Source organism: Triturus cristatus, chromosome 6, assembly GCF_964204655.1.
Source record: "Triturus cristatus chromosome 6, aTriCri1.1, whole genome shotgun sequence".
Classification (NCBI taxonomy): Eukaryota; Metazoa; Chordata; class Amphibia; order Caudata; family Salamandridae; genus Triturus; species Triturus cristatus.
The window spans coordinates 841,433,965-841,445,537 of NC_140589.1; positions in this window are offsets into that span (position 1 = coordinate 841,433,965).

Below are 11,573 nucleotides of genomic sequence, written 5' to 3' on the forward strand. Positions count from 1 at the left end.
TCATTAGCTGTATAAATTCACCATGTACATACTTTAGTTAGGCGTAATGTTCAAGCTTCATGAGCACACACTGGAGGGGAGGGTGCCTGGTTTAGTCACTGCGGGATAATAAACATCGCATTAGTTAATAAAAAGGACCGCCAAAAAACGGCAAGCTAGCAGGCACCCTGACCTGGTTTAAAGACTTGGCCAAGTCTCAACTTACGATTTTCAGGATCATTCCTCGCTTCCATGTACCTCCGTGTTGCTCCGTGGATGTCAACACGGAAGTGTATATCGAAGCTTTTATCGGCAGGGAACAGGCGGGAAAAAAAGTTCAGATAGAACTAGAGCGTAAAAGGCTTCAGAAAATGGCCGCCCGGAATGGGCTTATTGAGGACTCAGTAATTTGCTTCCTGGTTTATGAAAAGAATAGAAATGGAAGGTTGAACACATCATTTTTTGTAAAAAAAGGGTGTCCAAAAATGAGCGGTGTCTTTTCTAGTCCGAGAAATATATATATATAATAATGAAAATGATAAAACGAAAGACAGGTTGGAACAAGGTTGCAAAGTGAAATCACCAATTATTGCCACTAGAACGTGAAAGACTTGAAAAATGGCCGCCCGGAGCGGATCAGTGAAGTAGTCGATATATCACTTCCTGGTTCGTCACAAAGGGATTTCGAGGAACAGTGTCACACGATCGTTCTCAAGGGTTGGTTGTAATGTCTAATTGAATATAAGTTCAAGAGTGGCATTTCACTTATCGTTTCCCTCCTGGATTTGGACACGGGGAAAAAAACGCTGTTGTGGACACATCGTATTCATTGCGGGTTTTTGTCCAAAAATGAGCGATATCTTGATCGTGATCGAGTGGACGATTTGTCATTAATTCACAAGCTAGAACATAGAAGGCTTGGGATAGTGGCTGTCCCGGATCAGTCTGTGGAATACTGCATGTATCATTTATCATTTATCATTTCATCGTTTTTCACAAATGGTGGAAAAGGCATATGAAAAACGGTCATTGTAATAGGTAAACCGTTATGGAAAAAGAGGTGAAAAATAGTAAATAGATAAATAATGAGTTATGAAATGCCACATATTTCGTTTCCTGGTTTCTCATGAGTGGTGGACAAACTGCATATTGGAAAAGATCATTTAAAAGTAATGGACAAAAATGATTGAAAAAATAATAAATGAATGAATAATAATTTCTGGAAATTTCAAAAATGGGAGGGATTAGTTCCATAGCTCAGAAAAGATTTTCTTATTGTAGTTACAACTGACTCCTCCCATTTTTGAAATTTCCATAAATTATTATTCATTCATTTTTTATTTTTTCAATCATTTTTGTCCATTACTTTTAAATGATCTTTTCCAATATGCAGTTTGTCCACCACTCATGAGAAACCAGGAAACGAAATATGTGGCATTTCATAACTCATTATTTATCTATTTACTATTTTTCACCTCTTTTTCCATAACGGTTTACCTATTACAATGACCGTTTTTCATATGCCTTTTCCACCATATGTGAAAAACGATGAAATGATAAATGATAAATGATACATGCAGTATTCCACAGACTGATCCGGGACAGCCACTATCCCAAGCCTTCTATGTTCTAGTGTTGTATGGATTCTGCGTATGCACAGAACTATGCGCAGGAAACCAGAACCTTAGAGAATTGTGGTGTACCAGAAACTCCCCTCAGAACTAAGAACCCCTTATCCGACTAGCTTAGTGTCACATTCGTTATCCGAGATTTAGCTCGGCGGTCCCAATGTATAGACAACCCAGAACAAGCGACTTAGTTATTCTCAGGAATGGTGGGAACCCGAAATACCCTTTTGCACATATATATATCAGTCCACAACAGAATAACTAAGTCGCTTGTTCTGGGTTGTCTATACATTGGGACCGCCGAGCTAAATCTCGGATAACGAATGTGACACTAAGCTAGTCGGATAAGGGGTTCTTAGTTCTGAGGGGAGTTTCTGGAACACCACAATTCTCTAAGGTTCTGGTTTCCTGCGCATAGTTCTGTGCATACGCAGAATCCATACAACATGGCGCCCAACGTGGGGCGCCATGTTGTAGGGATTCTGCGTATGCTCAGAACTATGCGCAGGAAACCAGAACCTTAGAGAATTGTGGTGTACCAGAAACTCCCCTCAGAACTAAGAACCCCTTATCCGACTAGCTTAGTGTCACATTCGTTATCCGAGATTTAGCTCGGCGGTCCCAATGTATAGACAACCCAGAACAAGCGACTTAGTTATTCTCAGGAATGGTGGGAACCCGAAATACCCTTTTGCACATATATATCAGTCCACAACAGAATAACTAAGACACAGTAAAGTTTAAAGAATTTATTCATAAACCTCGAGTCCTGTTAAACAATACTTTGGCTAACATAAGTAGACAAATGGTTAAGATCATTACCATTAACATTGTTACAATACCATAGAATATAAAAGGAGCGATCATATTATAATGACAGTGGAAAATAACCACCCTCCTTTCTCTAGTTACTAATAAAATATTATTAGACTATTAGAAGGTCTCATAGGCTTGCATAGGGGACCCCATACCGTATAGATCAGCTCAGGTGTGTCACATCACAGGATCAGCTCAGTGTTCTCTGCAACAGCTCTTCTATCGAATGCCCTAACAATATGCTGCGCTGCGTTATTAAAGCCCTCGACTTTCTGGTATTTGCAGCTGCGTGCATGTTGTGACTAAACAGTGGTACGATCACCCTGAACATAATCAGCCGGCACCGTCTAGTGTCCTAGAACAGTTCTTTACTCGATGTACAGACCAAGGGCACTAGCAACTGTTAAGGATGTATTAATAACATTCACTTGAGACAAGAGCGAGTCTGCATTTCTCAAAGTAATAACATGTAACAACAGTGTCGGGTGCAAAGGCAGCGAAAGCAACAAGATGATATTCCAACAGCTAACGTGATTAAGCTAACTTAGCACTGTAAATAGGGAGTGGCCTAAAACCACGTGTTTCACCTGCGGATGGTGCTTTACCTGATGATGCTGAATATTCATATCCTGCGGATGTCCCATTGCCCCTTTTGCATTCCACTGACATTGTCCAGTCTAATTTTTCCTTTGGAACTGAATCATTGACTTCCACTGCCCCTTCCAAATTTTCTAAATTTTTTGCCTGGTTCAAGAGACAATTTTTGGTTCCCCCCTGGATTTACATCTGGCTGGTGCTAATTTGTATTTTTTTATTCATGTCCATTGGTTTTGTGGTGGTATTTTTTAGGTTGATAAATGGACACTACCTGAATGAACGTTCTACAATTAGATTAATTAATGGAACTCTGGCCCCACATTCATCGTCGCACATCATGAAGAGGGACCTGACCTTTGTTAATATCACCGCCTGGCCTGTTCGTGATGGAATAGCATGGGATGCAGTTAAATTTCAAATTCATGGCCCCACGGAAGTGATTAATGTGCCATCTGTATATCGTGTCTCTATGGGTGATGTGGTGAAGCAGGACATTCGATCAGATGATTGGGATGTTAAAACTATAGAGACACTGTTTTCTGATTTAAAATACTATGCCGCTTTTGATGCTGAGGATTTGTATTTGAATAATGAGAACTATGCAGAGCAATTTTGTTATCAACATTATGGCACACATTTTCTCCATAGGGCAAACACATTTCGTAGTTTGGTTAACTTCACACAGTGGGAACATTGTCCTGCCCCGAAAATTGGAAGTTCAAAAACATTGATCGCAAAGTTTTCATATTTTTCAGATTTTAGTGTGACTAATAATGCTTCTTTTTATTTTAAGCTTAACAAAGACCCGGTTTCAAAGGTGCGTTTGACCCACACTAAATTGTTGTTTTCTAAGTCGTTCATGGATGATTTGGCAATTGGTGGGTATGACGTTTGGAAACAGGCTATTGATCTCAAGTCAGTTTGGGGTACTAAATTTTGGCAGGTACAAGGTACAGAAGCTTTACATTGTGCCTGCCTGATCCCAAACCACATGTTGTTTTTAAATTCTACTGTTTTTCAGACAACCTGTTTTGGATTGGCTATCTCTAAAAACTTAAATTTCCCCTCGATCCCGGATCTGAGAGCTTATCCCGGTTGGGAGAATCACACAGATCTGTCCCTTACTATGTTGCAGTCTTTTATTTCCAATTCCACCTTCAATATTAGTGCATTAGACCCTACAGGTTGGTTGATATGGCAGAAAAGTTCGGATACCTGTCAACGTAGATTTTTGGGGTTAATTCCCAGGTACATACAGGATAGAGTGGACCCACGTTTTCTGTCCTCACATACTGTCACTACCTACTCGGTAGGTAAATTATGTCAGACATGGTTGCAACATTCCACATTAGATTCTGTTAAACTTCATTTATCACAATTACATGACAAAATAGATTTGAATGATTTTGTTAGGGGTCCCGCATTAGGAAGATCCAAAAGATGGGTGTATGCGGTTTACAACGAGGTTTGGAAGTTGTCACAGATTGAGGCTGCTTCCAGACTCCGTGCTATTGACCAAGCCAATATGGAAAAAGTATTGGCAGTAATAGATAATAGTATTAATACCTTATCTTCAAGAATATATACATTGGACAACATTATTTCATCTGTTGTAGATATTGTCCAGGACGATGTGTCTGTATTGTATCATGGTCAAAATCAATTACGATCGATTATGCAATTTGCTTGGACTTTGCAGACGTTAAAGGCGGGGAAAGTACCATGGGATTACATGAATGTTTCGTCTTTATTCCGCCCGTTTAATCTGTCAGCAAAGCAACAATTCATGTCCATGAAAGATGCTACATATTCACTACTACATATAGAAAAGTTAGAACCTTTGCCTTTTTCTGTTGCTGAGGCGGATTATTCAGTGTGGCTCGTACATGGAATGGTAACATTACCAATTTCTATGTATAAGTTTAGTTCTTGCATGAAACATTATGCCTTAGGCAGATTTGAAAAACTTGGTTCTGCATTTTTGCATGAAGTCTGGTCTCTCCCATTTACATATCGATGTGAGAGAGACGGCAAAGAAGTTTATTTGAAGGGTGAGGAGTGTACAACTGCTCCAGATCATTCAGTAGTATGTAGACATATCCAATTACATGGATCATGTAATATGAATGCCCCTAATTTAGCTTGCGTGTTGAAGGGCATTCCTGTACAAGTTATAACGCCGTCATTTACGCTGCTTGCTAATGGTAGTTATCTGCTTCTAAATAGTGAGGCTTGCTGTGGGATGTTAGCAGGAATTCCCTATATTGTTTCAGTTTCACGAAGAGTAGTTTGCTGTAATAACGTGCTTTTCCCACCCCCGCAAGGCCGGCTGGATATATCCATCTGGCCGACGATTCCAACCTTGAAAGCAGAGTTCAATAGGATGAGCAGAATAAGGGCTCTTTTGTCTCAAAAGGAGGTTGCGTTGACTTCATCACGAGAAACATTTCTCCTTCAAGTTGCGAACACTCGCACGGAAGTTCAAGCGCTTTTGAATACTGACCTTCCCCTACATTTTGGCACACTAATACACACTATCTTCAATGCTTCTTCTACGACTGGTCTGGTGCACTTTTTTAAAATTATAGGCTCTGGCCTTGTGACGTCTTTCCAGTCTATCTTTGGTGTAATACCAGCTATTTTTCATTCTATTTTTTCTGGGGTCTTCGGAGGGTTTCCTCTGATACTCGCATTAATTGCTGGCATACTCCTGTTGGTCTGCGCACTACGCTATGGAAATCTGCCACTGGCTACCTTGAGTGTCGCTTATGGATTATCCTTCCGATTCCCATTTTTCACTTGTGTACAACCTGTCTTTCACTGTCTCGAATGTCCGTTCCAATGGGCTCTGGATATGTGTCTGTCAAACTTGGTGTCACCTGACCTGGATTTTGATCGACTGATGTATCCCTTAGTGGTTCATGAGTTTGACTGTTCTGGAGTCGGGTTTATGGCCTTGGGTGCGGCGCATGGAGTCCTCGGATTATGGGATATCGAGAAAGCAGCAGTTGACTTCCTGGCACGAAGTTACATCGAGATGCCTGCTTCTTGTCCACGTGGAGTGCTTGATGCTCATTTCCCTGTGGAACACGTGTGTTCTTTTTCTTTGCTGAACTGGATGTCCGAAAATTTTGCGGATGACTCAAATGATTTTCTACTGGAAGCCGCAGCTGCGTATGCTGCTTATACTTTCCTACATTGACTGCCTGATGGCGAGTCGAATGAAGTTTTTTTTTTTTTTTTGCCATCTTTTCACAAACGATCGTTGGCTTCTATGGACGATGGATTGTGTTTTTACATTTTTCTTTTCCTCTCATTTTTCTGAACTCTCATTTCAAGCTCTTTAGTCTGCATCATTGATCTTGAACTCTGCGTTCTGTAAAAATATTCGCCCCTGGTTATACTGTGGTTCGATCAAAGGGGGATGTCACGTGGTTTTAGGCCACTCCCTATTTACAGTGCTAAGTTAGCTTAATCACGTTAGCTGTTGGAATATCATCTTGTTGCTTTCGCTGCCTTTGCACCCGACACTGTTGTTACATGTTATTACTTTGAGAAATGCAGACTCGCTCTTGTCTCAAGTGAATGTTATTAATACATCCTTAACAGTTGCTAGTGCCCTTGGTCTGTACATCGAGTAAAGAACTGTTCTAGGACACTAGACGGTGCCGGCTGATTATGTTCAGGGTGATCGTACCACTGTTTAGTCACAACATGCACGCAGCTGCAAATACCAGAAAGTCGAGGGCTTTAATAACGCAGCGCAGCATATTGTTAGGGCATTCGATAGAAGAGCTGTTGCAGAGAACACTGAGCTGATCCTGTGATGTGACACACCTGAGCTGATCTATACGGTATGGGGTCCCCTATGCAAGCCTATGAGACCTTCTAATAGTCTAATAATATTTTATTAGTAACTAGAGAAAGGAGGGTGGTTATTTTCCACTGTCATTATAATATGATCGCTCCTTTTATATTCTATGGTATTGTAACAATGTTAATGGTAATGATCTTAACCATTTGTCTACTTATGTTAGCCAAAGTATTGTTTAACAGGACTCGAGGTTTATGAATAAATTCTTTAAACTTTACTGTGTCTTAGTTATTCTGTTGTGGACTGATATATATGTGCAAAAGGGTATTTCGGGTTCCCACCATTCCTGAGAATAACTAAGTCGCTTGTTCTGGGTTGTCTATACATTGGGACCGCCGAGCTAAATCTCGGATAACGAATGTGACACTAAGCTAGTCGGATAAGGGGTTCTTAGTTCTGAGGGGAGTTTCTGGTACACCACAATTCTCTAAGGTTCTGGTTTCCTGCGCATAGTTCTGAGCATACGCAGAATCCCTACAACACTAGCTTGCGAATTAATGACAAATCGTCCACTCAATCACGATCAAGATATCGCTCATTTTTGGACAAAAACCCGCAATGAATACGATGTGTCCACAACAGCGTTTTTTTCCCCGTGTACAAATCCAGGAGGGAAACGATAAGTGAAATGCCACTCTTGAACTTATATTCAATTAGACATTACAACCAACCCTTGAGAACGATCGTGTGACACTGTTCCTCGAAATCCCTCTGTGACGAACCAGGAAGTGATATATCGACTACTTCACTGATCCGCTCCGGGCGGCCATTTTTCAAGTCTTTCACGTTCTAGTGGCAATAATTGGTGATTTCACTTTGCAACCTTGTTCCAACCTGTCTTTCGTTTTATCATTTTCATTATTATATATATATATTTCTCGGACTAGAAAAGACACCGCTCATTTTTGGACACCCTTTTTTTACAAAAAATGATGTGTTCAACCTTCCATTTCTATTCTTTTCATAAACCAGGAAGCAAATTACTGAGTCCTTAATAAGCACATTCCGGGCGGCCATTTTCTGAAGCCTTTTACGCTCTAGTTCTATCTGAACTTTTTTTCCCGCCTGTTCCCTGCCGATAAAAGCTTCGATATACACTTCCGTGTTGACATCCACGGAGCAACACGGAGGTACATGGAAGCGAGGAATGATCCTGAAAATCGTAAGTTGAGACTTGGCCAAGTCTTTAAACCAGGTCAGGGTGCCTGCTAGCTTGCCGTTTTTCGGCGGTCCTTTTTATTAACTAATGTGATGTTTATTATCCCGCAGTGACTAAACCAGGCACCCTCCCCTCCAGTGTGTGCTCATGAAGCTTGAACATTACGCCTAACTAAAGTATGTACATGGTGAATTTATACAGTTAATGACTGTGGGCGATCACGCCTATTTAATGTATGTAGCTAGTGAGTTTACACAGCAAAGAACATCAGTGTTTTATGTTGTCTCCTGACATCCATTTTTTGTCGTAATTTTGTCTTAAATATATGTATAGTTTGTCTTTGTGTCTAACTACCATTTCCTTTCCATTTCTACAAAAAATTGGGTAGTGAGTAAAAATACCTCACCCACGTTGATATAGAATGATAAATATATATTTAGAAAAATATATCGCGAAAACAAAATGAATTCTAATCAGATAAACCAGAAGTATGGTGATGTGTTAAATCCAACAGCGATAAACTCGTTTGTATTGTTGTTCTCTCCTTTTTTACAGATACATTTGGTCTTATATCACTGGGGTCATTGTACCCTTGTTCACAGATCTACAAAACTTTTAAAGGTCTGGTGTATCAGAATATTAGGCATACAAACCATATTACTAATTCTATTGAGTGCAATAGGGATTACTAATTGTCGGTCCTGATGAGTAAAGCAGTGGGGACTGCTTACGAAACATGTTGACCCCGTAGGTAGCCACAAATTTGTGACACCTCCTACACTCTTCCCCATTTTTAACGCTCCCAGCTAGAGAACTGAATAAAATTGTTTTTTCTACTAGCCAGGGTCCTTTTAATTTTTATATCTTACACAAAACCCTAACACTCACATCCCTTCACTACACATAGCCTATCTATTCATAACAACAGTGCTCCCACGTATTCGTAGGTAGTAGCACGCCCCGCCCCGTAGAGGGACGGGAAGACCCCCATGATGAAGCATGACACTATGGGATTCATAGTGTGTGAGGGGTATTTTAAAAACACATAGTGTTTTCCGTGACACCTCATGGATCACTCATTTTCACCTTACTTACCATCACTTAAAATTAAAAATAAATAAATATTATTAACTTTCACTTTTAGATAGGGTAGAACCACTTTTGTTTATTACATAATCGTATAGGAGGTAGGTTCTATCCCAGTACCTCTTCACTCCCTCCCTTTGATAAATTTTTATTCCGTGACATAGCCTGGGACCATGGTATGTGTTGTGTGAGCATGTGTGTGTGTGTCCACATCCCTTTTCATACACAGGCAGTGTTCCCTTGATATATTCCTGTTGTTTATGCTTGCTGAGTGGTACTGTGTTCATCCCACAACTTTGCCATGGGCTACCAGATGTGTGGGTGCATGACACACTACTGTTAATTGGTGTTTCATCATTGGGATTTGTCTGTTCTGAGTTGTGATGATGTTGTCAGATGCAGATGGGACACAGTCAGGGGTCCCCAAGGCACTTGTTAGTTCGCAATATCATGTAGTTGTCCCTAGGTGATACCTTTCAGTGATTGAGACAGGTGTATGTCTGTGTGTGAGACTGCTCCCACTTGTCCGGTTCAGGGCTGCTATGTTTGCAGGTGTCAGCATGTGTGCCTTGTGGTTCTCCTTGGCTTCTGCATTGTCCTGGGACTGTGGGAGGTATTCTGAAGGTTACGTGAGCTTTGACATCATGGCCAGATACCGCATACTGTGCAGTGTGTCTGTCATTCACCAGGGTTGTAAACTGCCCTTGTGTGATGAGTCTGTGCACCTTAGTTCCTCCCACTATTCCTGTGTTTGCCATGGGTGCATGTGCAATGTCACCTGTCCATATGGGCTTCACAGATGCACATTGTTGCAGTTCAGGGTGTGTGGTTTTGAGGGTGGACTGATGTAAAGGTTTGCATGGATGGGCCCCTAGCTCCCGTTTGTCCATAGATGACGGGTCATGCTGAGCGATTTGTGTTTGTGTAGATGTGATGTATGTTTGTGGCACAGGACACATGTCTGGTTTTCACAGTTTGTAAGACATCTACCTTTGTCATCACAGTGGAGGTATCATGCATGCTTGTGTCACCCCAATGTCTGGTCCCTGGGGGTAGTGCTGTTGTGAGTCAGTCTCTTGCTGTGTTAGTTTGTGTTCCTTCCAGCTTGTGTGACATGTGTCTTTTGTGCTCCCTGTAATCTCACGATGCCTGATTGCCCACTAAAGGGGTCGCAATAATGGTTTACTTTTGTATGGGACTGTGTCCACATCTGTGTCACTGTGGTTCAGTCCCCCTCATGTGTTGTGTAGTTGCTTGGGGATACTGAGAAACACACACACACATGTTGTGTCAGATGTGCAGTGTGAGGTTGCCTGTTTGTGTTTGTGCATCTGCATCAGTGCATTGATATTGCTGTTGTGGGCCATTGTCTGGATGCTGTTTCTGTGATTTGCCCTGCTGGCCCTGTGAGTGATATCACATCATTCTGCACATTCATCCTGGTTGTTAGGTGCCATTGCTGGCATGGAATGTGAGTTTGTGACCTGACACCTACAGTCTACACAGGTTGCTTTGATTAGTGTGTCTATTTTCGAGATGTGTGTATGCTTTGTGATGGTCACTTCTGCTCTTGTGTCAATGTACACTGTATGCATTGTCAGCCCCCATGTGTGGTGCTTGTCTACACATTGCCGAGAGTATGTTTTGTTTTCACGGCACTGTTAGCCTCACCACATCTCTGTGGGTATGGGGCACAACCACTAGTTTGCCCCAAAAGTGTTTAATGTGTTGGGACCAGGATTCATACATGCTGTTTGGCATTTGCAGCTTTGACCATGATGACACTTACCTTTTGGTCACTGTGATGAGGGGAGATTTAGACCCCATCACCACAATGCTCGACATTTGCTGCAGTTTGGAACCCCACACTTAACTTTTGTTCTACACAGTGAGGGGGTGTTATTTTTACATTGACACAGTGCTATAGTGATGCTTGCCTTGTGTAGGCCACACTCATTTTTTGGTCACACATGTGCTGGTAGTTACATTGTATGTTCGAAGTCATAATCACTGTTGTGGGCATTTGTCACAGACTACACACTGTTGTCATGATGTTAGGGGGGATGTATTTTGCTGACATACCTAATGTTGGAGTATGATGGATGTGTGGCGCATCACCCATCCTATGGGTGGGGGTGGCAGGGGTGATGTGCAACATGAGCCCTATGGGTGGGGGTGGCAGTAGTGATGGTCAACAGGTCCCCTATGAGTGGGGGTGGCAGGGGTTATGGGCAACAGGTCCCCTAAGGGTGGGGTGGCAGTAGTGCTGGGCAACATAAGCCCTATGAGTGGGTTGGGCAGGGGTGATGGGCAATATAAGCCCTATGAGTGGGGGTGGCAGGGGTGATGGTTAACAGGTCCCCTATGAGTGGGTGTGGCTGGGGTGATGTGTAACATAAGCCCTATGAGTGGGGGTGGCAGGGGTGATGGGCAA